This window comes from Narcine bancroftii, chromosome 9, assembly GCF_036971445.1.
Source record: "Narcine bancroftii isolate sNarBan1 chromosome 9, sNarBan1.hap1, whole genome shotgun sequence".
In the NCBI taxonomy this organism is placed as follows: domain Eukaryota; kingdom Metazoa; phylum Chordata; class Chondrichthyes; order Torpediniformes; family Narcinidae; genus Narcine; species Narcine bancroftii.
Window position 1 is genome coordinate 21,465,106 of NC_091477.1, and position 21,649 is coordinate 21,486,754.

Here is a 21,649-nt window from a genome sequence, read left to right on the forward strand (position 1 = left end):
TGTTTGTTATTTTATTATAAAATAAATTAAATCTCATGCCCACATTATTCTTTCTTTTAAGGACCTTTATAGCTGAACAGCAATGCCTGTACAGTTATACCATAGATAAGATACAACTAATTCTTAAATCTATCCCAATCGATATATAAACATCCATGTACATATATAAACATTCCTTTATATGACCACTATATATTACTTCGGAGAGAAAAAAAATCATAGTTGCATCTCTACTCTACCTTAGTCTGGAACTTTCTTCAACCTTACAATCACTCTCCTCTGAAATTAATCAGAAGTTTTCCACTGAAATAAATGGATCAGTGAATTATTCTTCCCTAAAAATCTAAATGAGACATTTCAAGAACAACTTTCTTGATTTTAAAACTAAATCATTTAGATTCACAATCATGGCCTGTTAAGACTCAGCTTTAACATATACATACTGGCAACTATTATTTTTAAACTGATAATTAACTTCATACAGTGAGTCTTATTGGAAGATAAACTCAAATACTTCACAATAAATAACCTGTAGGATGATCTTTGCCCCTGAACTGAATTTCGCTTTCTCAAATGAATATCTCTGATGTCAACTAAACTGTTAAAACTTTGCCAAACAGGAAAATTATGTAATTGCTGCAACAGTTCAAAAATTAAATAAAGGAAGACACTGGCGTAACTCTATTCAAAATCTCTACACTGTATCTCCTCTCTCCCATTCCTCAAATATTGAACTCCTAGTATCTCCAAACTACATCACATTGCAACTCAAGAACTTCCACTCCCCCACAATTCAAACCATTTCTTCCCTTACTCCATCCAACAACTTTTCCGTGCCTCAAAAGCTTTGTCCTGCTTCAATTCGTTCTTTACTCCTGAATCTCCATTCCTTTCCCAAATTCCCCACTCTTCCCTTCATAACAGCATCGTGTAGCAAATCTTCATCTCTTTCTGTTTTCTGAATAGCCTTTGATTCCCTTTCTCTGTATTTTATGGATTTTGAGCTGCTGATCATGAAAATCATCTTAAAAATGTCCTATCATATCATTTTGTTTTTAATATAACCCATTTTTGTGATTTCCTGTCATATTTTAAGTATGTCAAGCATACAAAACTAAGAAATGTAACATAAATGAAAATTCATTTTCTGCATTTACACTTGGACTTCTTTGCTATTAATATTAGTGCAATCAGTGATGAACATGGTGAAAGGTTGCACCAGGACATTGCAACCATGGATAAGTGGTATCAGGGCAATTGGAAGCCAGCAATACTGGCTGATTATTGTTGGGCACTGACATTCGAGGCATCAGATGCTGAGTGCAAATGAAAATCAGCAACAAAACACTTTTACATCAGCTGAACTAATGCAATGCGTCAGCATCATTATGCAATTAAACATGTTAAATTCAATAAAAGTTAATGTAATATTTCTCCAAATTCCTTCGTGATACAGCTTGAAGTTCTTTATCGTAATCCCCAATTTTTTTAGGAAATAAATATTTTTTAATATTTTATTTTAAAATTTCCATACATGTAGTGTGTATACATGTTTATACATTTGTCATATTTAAACAGATTAGTTCTGACTACAATAAGTCATTATACCCCCCTTAATTTATTTTTTCTTTGGCTTGGCTTCGCAGACAAAGATGTATGGAGGGGTAATGTCCACGTCAGCTGCAGGCTCGTTTGTGGCTGACAAGTCCCCTTAATAGTCCCTCTCTAACCCCAATCCCTTAAAACAATAATAATAATAAAATTTTACATATTTTCAGATTATATAGCAACACAAGAAAGGAAGAAAGAGAAAAAAAACTAAGAAAGAGCTAATGGATTGAACTAGGATAGGGTACAGGGCACCAAGGATTTTGTCAATCTAGAATTTCTTTACTCATCAGGTTCCAGAGATTATACCTACAATAAACAATAATACCTACCTTTGCATATACGGCCAAAAATTTTCAGAAATGTATTATATTTTTTCTCAAATTATATGTATGTTTTTCTAATGGAATACACTTTTGAAATTTTGTGTTCAATCTATCTAATTTTAGATGAGAGTCTAGTTTCCAAGTAACTGCAATACACTTTCTTGCCACTGCCAGTACTATTTCAACAAATTTCTTTTGGGTTAATGACAGCTTCAATTTCAGTCTTGTTCCTTTGGCGTTCCCTAATACAAGTCAGGATTTTGTGGGTATGTAATTCCAGTAATTTGTTCTAATAGTCCCCAACTTTTTCCCAAAAAAGTCTCCCATTTGGACACGACCATGTAGAATGCAAAAAAAAGTACCTTCATCTTCACCACATCTAATACACGTAGTTGGTAAAATAGATTTTATTTTATGTAGTTTACACGGCATAATATATAGTTGCTACATGAAGTTGTATTATATATTACTCTGTATTGTACATTAATTGTATTGGTCATACAATCTCTACACAAATCTTTGTTTGCTCATCTATTGTAATGTTTAAATCCTGTTCCCAGTTTTGTTTAGATTTATGAAGTCCAGCTTTAGAAGTTCCCTTTGCAATAAATGATGCATGGCAGAAGTAAATTTTCATACAATCTGTCATTTAATAAAAGTTTCCACTTCACTACAAGTGGGTAATAGTCTCTCCACAACTCCAATTGATCTCAAGTATCTTTTTATTTGAAAGTAGCAAAAAAATTCTTTCTAGTTATTCTGTATTTATTTCTCAATTGCTGAAAAGACATTAATTGCCTTGTTCATAGCAATCCTCAATAGTTTTAATTCTTTTATCTGATCATAATATCAGACATGGATTATTTTTTGAAAAGGGTATCAAACTATTCTGGAACAGTGGCGTTTTAGACAATATACCTCATTTTGTTCCAATTTATCCATCTATCTTACCCCAAATATCTACTAAATGTTTTAATAGAGGTGTGTCTTTGATTCCTAACATTAATTTTGAATTCCATTTATAAATAAAAGCAGCAGCTATTTTTTTCTCCAATTTTTCAGTCTATTTTGATCCACAGTGGTATGTTCTCTCCTTCAAAGAAAGATGCAACAAATATCATTTGGGCTCCCTATAATAATTATCAAAGTTGGGGAGTTGTATTCCCTCATTTCATATTTCCACATGACCTTTTATATCAATACTAGTGACATTTTATATTTCCATGAAAAAATTCTCATTTATTGAGTTCCTTAAAAAAAAATTGAGGCAATGAGATAGGTAATGTTTAAAATAGATATTGAATTCTTTGAAAAATATTCATCTTTATATTACTTTAATAGGGAGGGTCATTCATTTTTTTTCTATCTTCCTTCAACTTTATGAAGTAATGGTAAATAATTCAATTTATATAGATTCTTTAAATTATCATCCGTCCTGATCCCCAAGTACTTAATCCCATTTTTTGACCATTTAAATTGGGTATTTCTCTGACATTGCATATAGTCCCCTTTTGTAAAAGGCACAACTTCATTCTTATCCCAATTTTTTTTATAGTCTGAAACTTGTCCATATTCTTCCAATCGAAGACCTGCTTCATATTGATCAATATTTTTATTCAATATGAATTATAAAATGTTGCAAAAATCTTGGCCAACAGAATAAATAAATTACTTCCTAAGTTAATGAATGCTGATAAAACAGGTTTTGTTAAAAAGAGACAAGCTGCTGACAATGTAGTGAGATTACTGAGTATTATCCACTTAGCACAAAAAAAGAGGAGATTTAATTGTGGTACTGGCATTAGATGTAGAAAAAGCATTTCACAGACTGGAATGGGACTTTTATTTAAGGTTATGAAAAAATTTAGATTTGAACAAACCTTTATTAACTGGATTAAAGCATTGTATGCTAGTCCGAAGGCTAAAGTAGTAACAAATGGGCAGATAGCTGCTCCGTTTCATTTACAACAATCTAGTAGACAAGGATGTTCTTTGTCACCAGCATTATTTGTTTAGCGATTGAGCCATTTGCAGAGATAATTAGACAGGATGTGGAAATTAAAGGGTTTGGAGTTCGTCAAGAAGAGCATAAAATAAGTCTATTTGCAGATGACACATTGATATATTTAACATCCTGAAGACAACTACATCTTGGATAGGAAGTATAGCTTGGGGGAAAAAAAATTGGTGTCCAGTGTAATCAATTAAATCTCCGCTCAATTTTTGATAGTACTTGTACTCTGCATTAGACATTTTCCTTACGATTCACATCCATCTTAGTGTTATTTACCAAGGATCAAAGTCCATCAAATATACAGGAAGAATTTGATATTTAAAACATACAATCTGTTAATCATCCAAGATAATGTTGGATCAAATCACTGACCTATCAGAACTCAATTTTATTTTACTACAAATATTGCTAAAAAATATACATTGCAACAATAATAAATCCAAATGCAACAAAGTATATGGGTGGCTGAAAAGATTGTGATGACCTATTTTTACATAGGCCATTCTCTCTCTCCAGTGCAATAGGCAGTTAAGCTTATTGATTAAGTCTATAATGGAATATAACTCAAAGGAAATAAAATTACTCTTCCCTGACATTAAAACTCGATTTAACAAGTTTTGTTATGCATGATAAATAATTCAATTGAATTTCAAATATCATAATAAAGTGCAATTCTCCATAAATGTAAATGCATTTAGTTAATCACTGATAATATCTCATTTATTTAAATTATTTTACACAAGATTTGTGTAAGAAATTGTAAAAGAAATTCTCAACCATTGGAACTATCATAGTCCATCCAATTATTATTTACATCTTCATACTTAATTGTTTTTTTAATTCAATATTTTTGTTGGTGTCTTTATTCTCTCCAATTGGAGAAGCAGTTCAACATTGATGGGATAATTCCTACTACTTCATAAAAATACATCTCACCCATTACCATGTTCCAGATACCTATCACTCAGAGACAGTTGCTAAAAATAATTCAGGAAGCTTTCACCATTCATTGCAAACATGGAATAATGTCGATGTAAAATATTTTAAAACTTTTCAAACTGCAATATTGGAAAAAATGTTATTCAATGTTAAAGACATTACCTTGTGAAAATAAGCACTTATTTATTGTAGAGGGAATGTCCAAAAAGATTTTTTTAATTATTATTAAAATGCATTGAACTTGAGGGTATTTCAAACTGCAACTTTAGTTTTTAGTCCTCTCCTCTAATGCTATAAAATGGATACTTGAAATTACCAAATGTTTTCATTAGTTGGATAGAAGAGACATTAGTTCCTTTTTATATTATTATCTGCAAATTATAAAACTATTATATAATTGGTTTCAAAATTTATCATAAAATGAATATATAATTCTACAAATAGAATGTAAACAAAACATTGAAATATATTGATAAGTTCAGGGTTAATTTTGGTTTGTAAGAGGCAGTTGAACTCAGGACAAGAAAACTAAATGCCGTAGAAGTCAGGCCATGGGAATGAAGTGAGGATTCAATGCCAAGGGCAGACACAGAAAAGTTGAGGAATAAATTTGTTTCATAATTATATTGTGACGCCATGATGCCTTAAACCATCATTCCTCGTTGTTTAATCTCACCTGCAGTCTAGACTAACTTCTTTACTATTTATTCTTTCTTTGCCTCCCTTCATCTGAAAACTTGTTTAATCTCATACTTATTTTTTCATTCTGATGAGATGTTAATTCTGGACCACTTTCCAAAATATATTCCCGGGCATCCTGGTGTTTACAATAATAACTGGTTTTATTTCAGATTTTCCCCATCTGCCTGTGTATTGCTTTTGGCTGATTGTGTGGGAGGTTACTTTGTAACTGAATAACTCAAGACTATTTAAGTTCAAGGTTAGTTTCGCATTGAAGATCTTGCAGTTGCATCTGCCTGTTTAGCCATTCCTGAGTGGAAACCATTTCACCCTATTTTCTTTGACTGAAGGTAAAAGCATCATACGCACCTTTTGGTTGCCTAGTAACAATAAAACTGTGGAGATATTGGATGCATCCCTCATGATTGTAGAGTAAATTTTAAACTGATTGTCCAACAAGTGTAAACTAATTATTATAATATTGCAAACCTATCAAATTTGGATGGTGTCAAATGTCTAGATATAAATTTCTTTTAAATTGATGCTTTGATTTTTAACTATTGGATATTAAGTACAATTACACTTTTCAAATCCCATGTATATGAGGCTCTTATTTCTACAATCAAACCACCTAAAAAACCACATTTCATCAGAAAGTCAAATGGAATGTTTTGATGCATAATTTAGTCAACCTGCATTTCCAAGGTGAATTCGAGCAGAAATTAACTGTGCATGCAGAATCTTGTTCACTTAATAACACAATGTTCCATTGTGTCTTGAATCTGGTTTGTTTACCATTTGTGTTGGAGGCACATTATTCATCAGAATGTTTCTCACTGCACCATAAGAAAAAATATGGGCTTGACAGCAGGATATTTGTATTTCACTGGACATTGAGCATTGTGACTTGAATGAAATCGTTTTAGCTACCTTATTTCCTAAGTTTTGTGAGGACTGTTACTTCTGTATGCTTGATGAACAATTAATTTTTTGGTAACCTTATTTTCTAGCTTAACCTTGCCACACTGACAGATAGTCTGATGAGTGATGCTTTCAGAAGAGATTAGAAACATGTTTTATGGAACCACTCCATAAAGTTAATCTTGTGGCATATAGCTTCTTCGACTCCATATAGGTTCAGATGAATGGACTTCTATTTCTTCTCCACTTTCCAGTGTGGAAACGTCAGCTCTCCCTTGTAAATGCAGCAGAGCTAGCGTAGGAGTTAGCGCAATGCTGTTACAGTGTCAGTCACCAGGACCACTATTTGAATCCCATGCCGTCTGTAAGGAGTTTGTATTTTCTTCCTGTGTCTGCATGGATTTAGTACGAGTGCTCTGGTTTCCTCCCACTGTTCAAAACATATTGGGGGTGCAGGTCAAATGGGCAGCCGAAAAGGCCTTTTCCTTTAGTTTTGTCTCTTAGATTGTGGGAAATGTGACTGAGGTAAAGATCAAGATCCAATTGTGCTTTGCAACATAGATGACTAGAATTCACAGTATTAATCCGAAGTTGGTGTTGGTAAATAGTAAAGGGAGAGTCAAAAATGGACATCAAACCACTTTAAATGATGCTGGAGATGTGATAAATAAATGGCAGATGAAGGGAATAGATATTTTGCTTCAGACTTTACAGTGAAGGACACCAGCGACATCCCCTCGTTTGAGAGCGTTGGGGAAGAAGTAAATGGAGTCATTATTACTAAGGGGAAGTGCTTGGGAATTTGAGGGTGCTGAAGTCACCTGGACCAAATGTCTGAAAGAGGTGGCTGAAGAGCAGATTTTTTTTTTCAGTTTTATCTGGGATTTCCAGCATTTTTAGGTTCTAAACAAAGCTTGGTGAAATTGCAACAATGTTTTCTCATTCTCATATTCCATTTCCATGGAATAATGGCCAATTGAATTGAGCCCTAATATTTACCAGGTTCTCCCCTGTTATAAAAATTTTAGAAATGGATTGTTCTGGAAATCCAAGAAATTTTTTAAAAATCTTCACTCTTTTAAGCTCACGCACAATTGCAGGAGCCCAATATTCAATGGAGTTCTGTATTAGAGATTCAATTATTTAAAGTGGCTGCTGTGAATATTTGTTGAGAAAATCTTGACATGTTTTAATATTAAAATATATCACCTGAAATTATTGGAATTCATCATTTGCTTGGCCTGAGTCCACATTTATTTAGTATGTGATGTGCAAACACTGTATATGAGTTGCATTTGGGGTTTGGGTTCAGTATTTCTTCAACATCGTTTTTTGGACATCTGACAAGACTCATAACCAAAACACATAGCAATCATAGGGGACAATCGAAGACCAAAGGGATTTAAACTACAGAAGAATGCCAATTGATTCATAATCTGAGTCAGCTATTTGCTAGTAATCCAAAACTTGTACTGCCATCTTGTTCTCTCCCCACAGCCCTATATATGCCTCTGCTACAAATACTTATCTATTCTCTTCTGAAGACACAGAATAATGTCTGCCTCAATTATTCCCTGTGGCAAAGCATTCCATGCTGCAAAAATTCTTGGCAAAATAAATTTCTTGAAAGGCTTTTTTTTCTCCATTTCAGTGACAGATTTAAATTGCAGTTCCTTCATCACTAATTTCCCCAAACGGTGGAAATAATCTTTTGCTATTCACGCCATTGAAACCCCTATTAAATCTTCTTATGGCTTTCTGTTGCAGTGTAAATTGTTGCACATTTCTCCTTACAAACACGATTTAATTTTACGTGTGACCTTGTCACTCACTGCTACATACTGACTAAATGTTCAGTATCCCATCCTTAATAAGGGACCAAAAGTTCACAAAACAGTTTCATAACTACTCAACCATTGCCAATTTTTAATTTTCTATTTATATTCTTTCATACTCGGTCCATCTGTTTACAAAGCTTGCAATATAATGTCTGATTTAAGCAGTATAACTACCCATATTATTAACAGGGAAAGTGAATGGAACTGACAAAGGCATATTATTGGGGAGGTACACAGCAATCCATTTTGAATCGGTTCTGTTTCTGTAATGAGCAAGGCCCAAAGTCTTTGTGTGCTACTGAAATGCCCAAACACGCTGACTAGCAATTTTTCATGGAAGTTCAGTAAAAATGGTGGTTGAATAAGGTTCGGGTGGGGGGGCGGGGAGAGAAAGAGTATCACTAGGGAGGCCTGGAGGTTTGGGCACCAGTCTGGGAAGATTAGGTCCTAGAGGAGTCATTGGAGTTGAATGTCAGAAACCACAATAATTATGCATCAACAGATTCAAGATAGAAGAAGAGATTGATGGAGGATAGTCAGGGTGATCAGTTGTGGGGATTGAGTGATAGAGAGAGAAAGAAAGAGAGAACCAACTGCTAGGTATCAGCAGATGACTGTCACAGAGAAGTCGATAGGAAAATGGTGTTATTGGAGGAAAATGGTGGTTGTTGAGGGGGGTTAGCTGGGCAGCAGGTAGATAAATGAGGTATGGTGAGTGTTAAGGAGGTACGACCACCATTTGGGTGCAAAAAACAAAGCTCTTGTTGTGAATGCATTATTACTTGGCAAATCCTTTTGTACAACCATGAAGCAGATTCACAAGTGCTACAAATGCCATCCGTGTCTGATTCAAGACCCTGGAAGAGGGCCTCAGCTATATTATACACCATTGGACGCTAACAATGAGCCTGGGCTTGTATCAGTGCATCAGACAGGCAGAAAAGTCCTGGAACAGAAACATGGTGTGTGTGGCAAGTCCACAATGGGTTGTTAAAATTGGATCAAATAGAGCAGGAAATTCATTATGATGTCATTAGTGTGTTGGGTCAAGGAAAGTTCCTCTGGGATACTAACTCCCAAAAACTTAAATTTGTTCCCCCTCTGATCCCCCAAGGATTACTGGATCATACACCAATAATCAAATAATTATAAGGAAATTTTATTTCTCTTCATCCTGGATCACCCTTTCATTTTGGTTTCTTCCCCCAACTTTAATATTTTTCTCTTATATTGTCTAAAATATCTGTATAAATTCAAATTTCAATGTTCAGATTTATTATCAGAGTCCATGCATGACATCACATACAACCCTGACCTTTTTCCTGCAGGTACAACAGAATTACTACTTACTGTAATGCAAAAAAATTGTACTTAAAAAGATATGTATACTTGTAAACGAATAAAGAAATGTAAATAAACTGAGCAATACAGAGAGAAAAAAAATCAAAAAGCGCAAAAGTAAGTCTTTAAATTCACGATTTGATTTATTATCAAGTGTCATATTACATGAAATTTACTTTTCCCTGTTGCAAGACAGATTTCGTCATTGGCAGTAATTGCCTGAGCGCCTCTTACAGACAGATGTACAGTCAGAGAGAAAGAGAAGCAAAAAAAGACCCCGAGTCACCGAGCATCCATAGATTCACCTCCAGTGCTTCTGCAGCCCCCACAGTCCCTAATGAGTCCCTGACAGAGTTTGTTGTTGAGGAGTCTGATGGTGGAGGCAGAGTAGCTGTTCCTGATCAAGTCTTGTGGCACCGATACCTCTTTTCTGATGGTAGCAGTGAGGACAGAGCATAATGTTGATGGATTGCTGCTGCTTTCTATCTGCAGTTCTCGATGGTGGCGAGGATTTTACCGGTGATGTCCTGGAATGTGATCACTACTTTTGCAGGGCTTTATAATCAGGGGTATTGCTGTCCCATACCTTACTGTGATGTAGCCAGTCAGCACACTTTCTACCAGACATCTGTAGAAATTTGCCAGTGTTTTGATGTCATACCAAACCTTCGCAAACTCCTGAAGAAGTCGAGGCGCTGAAGGGCTTTCTTCACGATGTCATTAGTGTGTTGGGTCAAGGAAAGATCTTCTGGGATAGTAACTCCCAAGAACTTAAATTTGTTCACCCTCTCCACCTCTGATCCCCCAATGATCATTGGATCGTAGACCAATAATCAGCTCATTGGTTTCGGTGACATTAAGTGCAAGGTTATTGATGGTGCACCATTTAGCCAAGTTTTAAATATCCTTCCTGTATGCTGATTTATTGCCCCTTTTTATACAACCCCTTGCCATGGTATCTTCAGCAAATATGTAAATGGTGTTCGTGTCGCCTGTAGTTGGCCTCATCAGCAACGATGATGAGTCGCACTACAGAGGTGGATAATCTCTTGAAATGGTGCAAGAATGACCACCCTCCACTACACTTCAACAACTCTGTGGCAGACAGAGTGGAGTTCACTTAACTTGTAACCTAATGTGGGCACTCACCATGACCTCACTTGTCATGAAGGTGTAACAGTGTCTGCACTTCCAGAGAAGACTGAAGCAGGCAAGGCTACTGGGCACTATTATGTCACCTTTCCATAGGAGCTCCATTAAGAGCACCCTGGTCGGCAACATCACAGTGTGCCACGGTTGCTGTAGAAAAATAGATCAGAAGTCAATCCACAGGACCATAAGAGTGGCAGAGAGGATCACTGGAGTCTCCCTCCTCCCCATCAAGGTGATCAACTGGGATCAACTGCTCCCTTCAGAAAAAGATGAACGAGTATCAGATCCAGCACCACCAGGCTAAGGAATGCCTTGTTCCCACAGGCAGTGAGAACCAAAGGGTCTGCTTACACTAACCATCTGAGACTCTAATTTGTACAAAACAATATTTATTTGATAGATAAAATACTTGTCCTAAATATGTGCTATTTGTCTATATGTGTGTAATGCCTGGTTGTGTGTCTGTGTGTTTTGCACCGAGGAGCAGAAAACACTGTTTCATCAGGTTGTACTTGTACAATCAGATGATAATAAACTTGACTTGACTTTTCATACTGAGCCATGAAGTCATAAGTGTGTAGTCAGTAGAGCAGGGGACTAAGAACACAGGCAGCCTTGTGGTGCTCCAGTACTGATGGAGATTGTGAAGGAGATGTTCTTATCAATTCAAATTGGAACGGATCCACAGCCACAAGTTGATCTGCTTCAGCACCAGAATTTCAAAACCCTTCACCACTGTGCAGATAAGTGCCACGGGTCGATAGTCATTTAGGCAGATTATCACACTCTTCCTGGGCACCAGTACAATTGTCCCCTCTTTGAAACAGGAGGGTACCATGCCCTGTCAAAGTGAGATGTTGAAGGTATCTGTGAATACATTGGCAAGTTGGTCAAAAGAGGTTTTCTGTACTTGACCAGGTCCTCCGTCCGCTTTCCTCAGATTTACTCACCTGAAGGCAGCCCTCATGGATACAGACAGGAGAGGATCATCAGGGAACAAATTGAGGTGCCCAGTGGTGGTTCTTCCTTACTCTTGTGGTCAAATCAGGCATAGAAGGCACAGAGCAGCTGTGATCTGATTGAATGGAAAAATTTATTGGAGGGTCTTTCTCCTGATCCTATGATCTCCATAAAGCTTCCTCCTCACTGGTTATTTAATCATGAGTTCTATAAATAAATGAAATAATTCTGAAGAAATCAGGCCAGACAGCATTTGATAAGAGAAGAAAGTAAACCAATCTTCAAAAGAGAGAAATAATCTACCAATAGGTTCAGCAGAGGGAGAGTGAATGGACAAATTAGAGTGAGCAGAGTGATTGTGGAGAATAATACAACATCTCATTTCAATCAAACAGTGGAATAGAGCATTAAAGTAATTAAAAGCTCTGCAAACACAAATAGATGAAGGTAGCTGGAGATCAGAGGAAAAAAATGGATGACACTAGAAAAGATGGAGATCACCTTTACAATGAAATCATATATTAATGGTAATGTATTATGTACATCACTCCAGAAATTGTATTTTGATTAGAAAATTTCATTAAAATGTTGCTGCACCAGGGGAGTGTTGGTCGTATGAGCCTTGGTCTAATAAATATAATTCCCTGCACTACATCTCACTGTGGCTCAGCTGGCCAATTTTCAACAGGAATTCCTGCTGGAAGCAATTAAGCAGGTGTGGCCCATGAATCAGTGTCAGTGAAAGGATACATATCTTCTTTGGCTTGGCTTCGTGGACGAAGATTTATGGAGGGGGTAAATGTCCACGTCTGCTGCAGGCTCGTTTATGGCTGACAAGTCCGATGTGGGACAGGCAGACATGGTTGCAGTGGTTGCAGGGGAAAATTGGTTGGTTGGGGTTGGGTGTTGGGTTTTTCCTCCTTTGTCTTTTGTCAGTGAGGTGGGCTCTGCGGTTTTCTTCAAAGGAGGTTGCTGCCCGCCGAACTGTGAGGCGCCAAGATGCACGATTTGAGGCGATATCAGCCCACTGGCGGTGGTCAATGTGGCAGGCACCAAGAGATTTCTTTAGGCAGTCCTTGTACCTCTTCTTTGGTGCACCTCTGTCACGGTGGCCAGTGGAGAGCTCGCCATATAACACGATCTTGGGAAGGCGATGGTCCTCCATTCTGGAGACGTGACCCACCCAGCGCAGCTGGATCTTCAGCAGCGTGGACTCGATGCTGTCGGCCTCTGCCATCTCGAGTACTTCGACGTTAGGGATGAAGGCGCTCCAATGAATGTTGAGGATGGAGCGGAGACAACGCTGGTGGAAGCGTTCTAGGAGCCGTAGGTGATGCCAGTAGAGGACCCATGATTCGGAGCCGAACAGGAGTGTGGGTATGACAATGGCTCTGTATACGCTTATCTTTGTGAGGTTTTTCAGTTGGTTGTTTTTCTAGACTCTTTTGTGTAGTCTTCCAAAGGCGCTATTTGCCTTGACGAGTCTGTTGTCTATCTCGTTGTCGATCCTTGCATCTGATGAAATGGTGCAGCCGAGATAGGTAAACTGGTTGACCGTTTTGAGTTTTTTGTGCCCGATGGAGATGTGGGGGGGCTGGTAGTCATGGTGGGGAGCTGGCTGATGGAGGACCTCAGTTTTCTTCAGGCTGACTTCCAGGCCAAACATTTTGGCAGTTTCCGCAAAACAGGTCGTCAAGCGCAGAAGAGCTGGCTCTGAATGGACAACTAAAGCGGCATCGTCTGCAAAGAGAAAGGATACATGCCACTTAGGCATATGACTGGTCTCCTAGAGTTAGGATCAGAGCAGTCTTTCCAGCTTTTCCTCCCATTGTTATGGACCCAGAGGACCTCAAAACCCACCAGCAATAGAAATTTAACAAGACAAATAGTTACTTAAACAAAAGTAGTTTTGAATTTTCTTTAAACATAAAAACAGGATCAAATTTTAACTTACTACTATTAACTTAGCTCCCTTCTAATTTTAAGTGCATGAGTATGTAATGTGTACAAGTTTAGAAAGGTTATTTGATTCACAGTCCAATCTCACTTTTCACTCTGTCAAGTTCACTGGTATCAGGCAATTCTTATACTGTGCACAGAATTTAACACTTATGAATTTTCACCAAGCTCTGTTGCTTAAAGGTAATTGGATACTGCTCAGGAAGGTTCTTGTTGATTTCAGAGAGAGATTTGTTCCTCATTGGACACAAACTGATTTACTTCCATCAGTCATTTCAGTGTCTTGCTGAAGAAACTTGCCCCATCTGGGTTTCCCAAGTGATAACCTCTTACCACCGAGTTCCTCTTGTTTTCCTTCTCTCAGGTAAAACACTCAAGCTAGCCATTTCCTCTTGTATGGACCACAAGGGTTTTCAACATCTGAACTCAGAACTCACAACCAATCTTCAAAATGGTGGTTTTAAACAAGCTACCAGATTGTCATGCTGCAGACACCAATTCTCTCCATTAGGAAAGACCATTTGGTCTTCTGTCTCTCTGCTGGCAAAACCACACGACCTTCTTAAAACAGCAAAATACAACCAGAAAGATTACGGCATCAAACCCAAACTTCTGAGCCGGTTCATCTGTTGCTTTCAAAACAATAATCCATTTACCCTTCCTTTGAAATTCTTTAGCAAAGCAGTCTCCTTGTTTTATTGTCTTTGCAAAGACTCTCGGTGCCTGCATGACTGGCTTCAGCCAAACTCTTGCATTTTAAATGAGATCTGTTTTGTGAAGTGCTTGTGTGGTGACCTACACTCTAAATCCCCCACAATCTATCTCCTTTAAAAATATATCCATCACACCATCAGCAAAAGCAAGAAGATTTTAATTGTAAAATGATGAGAAATCTGGTCAATCAGAAAGGGGTTATTTATTGTCTTCAGGTAGTCTCTAAAAAATAAAGTTCAGATGAGGGTTAGGGATAGGTTAACCCTAACCCTGTCCATTTAAGGGGTACTCCGTGGGCTTTCCTCGGACTGGGGCCTGTTGACTGTTCAAGCTTTAGGTTTTTCATCATTAAGCATTCATGTTCCATTGTTACAGCACCACCAAATGTAGTTAATGATTTGCAGCATGCTCTTCAATTATACATTTATTAGGGAAATAAAATAATCAAATTCCTCTCAAATGCTGTGATGTTCTGATCATGCTTAGCCATTGATTTTAAAAATCAATTCAATCATGTTGGCTGCTAAAATGACCAACGACTCAAATCAATATTTAAACCCAGGTATCAGAAAGAAGATTACTTCAGCAAACAAATCGAAGAAGAGCAGAGGCAACTACATGGGATTGTGGCCCATACTAATCAGCTGACTCGCTTATTCCAAATAGGGCAAGAAAAAGTTAAGGAGCCAAATTAATTTTAAGAAAACTAAAGATAAGGTACAGAAGATACTTTCCCAATAATTGGAAAGTAAGGAACATGACCAAAACATATGAAATAATTTACCTTCTTCAGTCTTACATCTATCACATTTTGATGTGAAAGAAGAGCTATACTTATGAGATGGAAGGATGCTGTCCCTCCCATACATACTCAGTGGTTATCTGATGTGATAGCAGTTTGACTCTGGAAAAAAAATTAGATGCTCTATGTGGTGGAACATGGTACTGCGGGCATGTTCTCACTGGGCTGGACAGGCTGGCCTGTCTTCTGCATCTGTAGCTCCTCCCCATAAGATCCCCTAATAAAGGCCAAGAGCCCTAGTCTCCTCCCTCATACCTGCCTTTAACGTGAGCCAGCAGCATGTAGAGGCATGTCTGGGTCTTCTGATTAATAAAGCCTTTGACTGCTTGCTTCATGTCTGCGAGTGGTCATTGGTTGCCCTGCACTCTACTAATGTAATGAACCTTAATTTTCTAACTTCATGGGGTCCTTTTCTTAATTATTTTTAGTGCTTATAAGATTATTGGATCCCATTTTATGGATTCATTGTCCTTTTTTTCCATGCATTAATAGAGCATATATGTATAATCATAACTTCACAAGGGCAGGGTTAGTTATTAGAATAGTTTTTGTTTTACATACATATTGGGTTTTTTTTCTCTTCCATTGGTTGTTTACAGGTATTTGTTAATATGCATTTACTTTTTGGATATATATTCTTGTTATTACCGATGTATGAGTATAATATGTAAAACTCAATGAAAATATTGGAAAGAGTAAACAAATCAAAGGAACGTTTAATGAGCTAGTGAGATGGAATATGTTGCAGAACTGGAAGGAATAAAGAGAGAATAGAACTGATAGATTGTTCTGCTGTGAGCCAGTGTAAACAAGTTGGGCCAAATGGCCTTTTCACTGTCAAAATAAATAGGTAACACTTTGTCAATCAATAACTTCAGGCCTCTGAACAATATTATGACCTAGTAGGGAATTATAGGTTGTTACATTAGCATGTAGGCTCCATTATTTAATTTATTTCATATAACTGTTTCCTTTGGGAACTGTAACTAATTAGGGTGTAAATTGCACAAGTTTACAAAATTCTAAAACACGCTGCATAATTACAAAAATAAAATCTTCCCTAAATCAAAGATAATATTATACAACATAATTGCCTATCATTTTTTCCTCAAAAAACTTTTCATGTTGTACCTAGAAGTGACAGTTTGATTAATGCAGCTGAAAAGGGCTTCATCAGTAAAGGATGAATTTTTAATTAGTGTTTAGTTCACCACAACTGCAGTTAAGGCAATTGAATAAATTGCAGATGCTGAATTGTTGGGTGGTGGATGTAATGAGATCTTTGATATTTATGTTGCCTTGGCCAATTCCAGGTGTATTGAATTAGGAAAACATTGTTTCTCCAGGAACTCAATCCAGCATGTTTAGAGCCTGCAAATCAGAAACAGGTATCCGGTAAAGAATGAAAATTGCCTGCTGAATACCATGCGTGGAAATTATTCCATAGCACCCTCTCTGTGGGGTCCCATATTGTAACGGTAATGAATAAATTCATTCAGCAGCCATATCAGTGAAGGCACTTGTATGTGTATAGCCAATGTGTACCAGGAGAAGCAGATTGGTTATGCCTACAGAAGAAACTGTTCCACAGACGATGCTATAGCCATATCCCTTCACCAAAGATAAAAATACATACCATGTTTTGAGCTCAAGCTCTTCATCAAGAAATACAAAGGCAAAAAGTAATAGGTGGAGAAGGGAGGGAGGGAGGGGACATCAGCAAGCAAGGGGAGGAGGGTTGGCCTTGTCTGTATCAGGTGCTTCCTTTGTGGCCTTCTCTGCATCGGAGAGACTGCATCAGGTGCTTCCTTTGTGGCTTTCTCTACATCGAACTGAAAGCAACATTTAACTTGTGTATCCACAGGATAGATTTTCTGCATCTGGTCCTCCTTTTGTGGCTTTCTCTATATCAGAGAGACTGGGCGCCAACCAGAAGATCGCTTCACTGAGCACTTTGCACTGTCCGCACTAGTGACAGGGACCTCCCAGTGGCCAACCATTTCAGTTCTGTGACTCACTCCCATACTCACATGTCTGTCCATGGCCTCATGTACTACCCCACCAAGACCACCCATAAATTGGAGGAACAATACCTGATTTCTCTGTCTGGGGACTCACCAGCCAGATGGCATTAACATCAACTTTTCCAGTTTCTGTTAACCAGCTCTCCCTTCCATTCCATTCCCCCATCTTCTTTCCCTTACCTCTTTGCCCTCTTCCCTCTCTATTCACAGAACCATCCCTTCTCCCCTTGCTTGGTGCTGAGCCCTCCCTCCCTTCTCCCCATGCTACAATGCTTCTCTCCCCTTTTATCTTTTAATTCAGATGCTTGCTGAAATATTTCCATGCCTTGATGTAGGGCTTGGGCCTGAAATGTCAGTTATGTATGTTTATCTGCTATATAAGGTACACTGTTTGACCTGCTGAGTTTCTTCAGCATTGTGTTTTTACTTCAATCACCGTGTCTGCAGACTTTCGTGTTTTATGCCTTATCCCTTCATTCCATCCTGACCCACCTGGAGAACGATGCCTCTTATGCCAGGCTGCTGTTCATCAACTTCAGCTTGGCATTTAATATGATCATTCCCCAAGGCTGGGAGAGAAGATGTCCTTGCTAGGACTCAACACCCAGCTCTGTAACTGAAAGATCACAGTCTGTCCAGGTCAGTAGCAGAACATCAAGTACCATCATACTGAGCACTGGTGCACCTCAGGGCTATGTTCTCAGCCCTCTCCTGTTCATGATATTGTCCCACAACTCCATTGCCAGATCCAACACCAATAGAGTCATCAAGACTGGAGATGACACAACAGGAGTTGGTCTCATCAACAACAATAATGAGTCACACTACAGAGAAGAGGGGGAAAATCTCGTGCAAGAGTAACAACTCGAGTCTTAACATGAACAAGACAAAGTAGATGATTGTGGGCATCAGGAGGACTGGAAATTACATCCTTAACTACACATCAATAACTCTGTAGTGGAGAAAACAGAGAGCACCAAATTCATTGGAGTTCACTTAATTAGTGACATATTGTGGACACTCAGCATCTCCTCACTTGTCAGGAAGGTGCAACAGGGACTGTAGTTTCTGAGAAGACTGAAGCAAACAAGGATACTGGCCATCATTATGTCAACCTTCTATATGAGCTTTATCGAGAGCGTCCTCGATGGCTGCATCACAGTGAGGTACATTTGCTCAGAGAAATAGATCAGAGATCAATCCTCAGGATCATAAGAGTGGAAGAGAGGACCACTGGGGTCTTCCTTTCCCCCTCCCTCTATCAACGTGATCTTCCAGGAATGTTATCTAAAGAGGGTGCGCAAAATCATTAAGGACTCCTTCCATCCCAAACACAGCATCTTTTAGCTGCTCCTATTGGGGAAGAGATTCAGGAGTATCAGATCCAACACCACCAGGCTGAGGAACAGCTTCTTCCCAGGGCTGAATGTTGAACGACCAAATGAACTGTTTACACTAACCATTGAGATTATCATATTCATGAAAAAAAATCTACATATTTATTTATTTCTATATATGAATACTTTTTCTGCATTATATTGTTTGTCTGTATATGTGTTATGTCTGATTATGTGTCTCCATGTTATGCGCCAAGGACCAGAGAATGCTGTTTCATCGGGTTGTACTTGTGCAATCTGATGTCAGTAAACTTGACTAGTATGCAGAATTGCTAATCAATATGCTTTACTTTGCACCAATTACTTGATTTTTGCAACTTAACACTCCAACTCTTTCCTAATTGTGTACAGTTGAAGCTATGTTCAGCAACAGAAAGGACAAGCAATCATGGATTTCTGCTGGATATTGCTATAATTCTTCAACATTTTGTTTATAAGGTGGCAAGTGTAAAGGACTTACTCAAGTAAGGCACTTATTATCATGGTGAAATGCCTTTGGAGTATTGAGAAGGAGCAAAGGGCACACAGAACAGAAGGAGCGGAGTTCTTGACCAGCATTTCTCCGACCCAAATGTCATTGAGGAGGAGGGTGCGTGAACATAGGACATAAAAGGTCACCTTGTATCTTCACTAAAACCAGCCATTAGCTACAGCAACAACTGAAACTTCTAAGCAGAACAATGATTGCATTAACAGTAGATATCAAAGTTGCTATTGGATTCGCATTTTAATATTCTTTGTCTCTCTTAGTCCGAAGCTGGTCTTATTTGCAACATCTCACTTTATGAAGCACTGCTGAGATCACTGACAAACTATTCAGAGAAGCAGGTGGAATGTTCATTTCCTATGCAATAGGATGTCACTAACTGCTCACTTACATTTCACTTTAGCACCAAGGAGTAACATAACAGAAAGACTATTTCATAAGTGAACAGAAGCAGAGGATCTAGCTCGGTATCCTACAACAGTCATGTTGGCTTCATTCACTGTTCCATCTGCATTTGTGCCACAATCCAAGAGGTCACAATCTGTAATCAAAATGGCTCTTAAATCCAGTATGCAACACAAGCTTTTAACAAAAGCTGTGTACTACACAGAAATTGTTGCAGTTCCAACACTACCTATGCTGTGTAGACCACTCTGGAGAGTCTCTGTAGTACTCACCTAAGTGAGTATCAAGATTCACAGTCTTCTTTCCTTTCAATCTTTTTTATACTGGTTTTTATAATGTACAATGAAAAATTGAACAAAACTGAAAAAATGATATCACATGTATATCTATCACAAGATAAAACTTACAACAGTATAAACTCAATGCCCCCCTCAACTGCACTGGGTGAAGACAGAAAAGACATAAAAAATATATATACATTTATATACATATACACATACACCTAAACTATTCTATTTAAAAACTAATCAAAAAAACCATTTGAGCAGCTTATCCTGAGGGTTACATACATTTTGTAGTTTTTGATTCATACCGTGAATCATAACACAAAGTTAAGACCATCTCATCAGTAAGAGTGAGTACATCTAATCACATTGAAAACATCAAATGAAGATAGGACATAAAAGGTCACCTTGTATCTTCAAATTTCACTGATGAGTCAAATACATGATATCTTTTTTTTCTGAACTTAAACAAGACATAGTTTGAGAGAACCATTGAAACACTGTTTGAGGTCTAGAATCTTTCCATTTGAATAAGATGGCTCTTCTCTCCAACTGTGTAGAGAAGGCCTCAACCTGTTGCACAGGTACAGAAAAACTCCCTATTTCTAGTTCAATAACTTCAAAAAGAGCAGTTATTTGGATTGGGTCATATCTCCACCTGAAATACAGTTAAAAAGGTATTTAAAAACTTTTTCCAATAGATTTCTAAGAATGGAAAAGTCCAATATATATATGTCAACGTAGCAATATCTGATTTGCATCTGTCATAAGTAGGGTTAATATTAGAAAAGATACAAGGCAGTTTATCTTTGGACATGTGAACAAGACGCACCACTTTGAATTGGATTAACGAATGTTGGGCACATATTGAAGTTGTATTCCATTTTAAGAAACTTGCCCTTAGATCCTTTGATAAGGGTCTTGCAAATTCCAATTCCCAAGCCTTTTTAATCTTATTGTGAAATACTGAACATAATTTCAATAACCTATCATATAATTCCAATTAATCCTTTTTGAGATGGATTCAATTGAAAAATATTATCAACGAGATCTGATGGATATACAAATGGGAAGTCCAGTAATATGGTATTTAAGAAATTTTTAATCTGTAAATATCCAAAAAAAATGAATATTTGGTAAGTCATATTTACTTACCAGCTGTTCAAAACTGCTGTTCTTTCTGTTCACATCCACACATCATAGCCCTTGCCATCACTATTCAGCAATCAACTGAGGGCAACAAGGACAAGAAACTCAACAGCAACCGCCACATAAATACTGTGGCTGAGAGTTGGTCTTGGGCCCTGAAACAAACCTTTCAAGCGAAGCAACACTTCACTTGTGTATCCATAGGACTGAGTTACTGCATCCAGTGCTTGCTTTGTGACCTTCTCTACATTGGAGAGATTGGGTTCAAATTGGGAAGTCGCATTGCTGAGTATCTTTGCTCCATCTGCCACAGTAATAGAAACCTCCCAGTAGCCAATCATTTCAGTTCGGTGCCACACTCCCCCATTCGCATATCTGTCCATTGGTGCACTGTCCATCAAGACCTCCTGCAAATTGGAGGAACAACATCTTATTTTCTGTCTGGGCACTCTCCAGCCAGATGGCATGAATATCGACTTTTTCAGTTTCTGCTAACCTGCTTCCCTTCCCCTTTCCAGTTCTCCTCCCTCCCTTTACCCCTCCCTTCACCCAGCCATCCCTCCTCCCCTTGATCTCTGCTGTCCCCTCCATCCCTTCTCCATTTATCACATCACCTCCTGCCTTGTGACCACCCATTCACCCCCCACC

The 21,649-nt window shown here is 37.9% G+C and overlaps 1 protein-coding gene across 27 annotated transcripts in view; it reads right to left on the reverse strand.

Annotated features, from left to right (window-relative positions):
• Positions 1-21,649, reverse strand: part of LOC138743264 (follistatin-related protein 5-like) — a 795,256-nt gene that overhangs the window by 680,621 nt on the left and 92,986 nt on the right. For 23 of the 27 annotated variants that reach the window (XR_011344764.1, XM_069898292.1, XM_069898307.1 and 20 more), the window contains one exon: positions 21,008-21,408. The exons of the other annotated variants lie outside the window; for them this stretch is intronic. The gene's annotated coding sequence lies outside the window, so the exon portion shown is untranslated. The remainder of the gene's footprint in view (positions 1-21,007; positions 21,409-21,649) is intronic. 27 annotated transcript variants of the gene reach the window in all.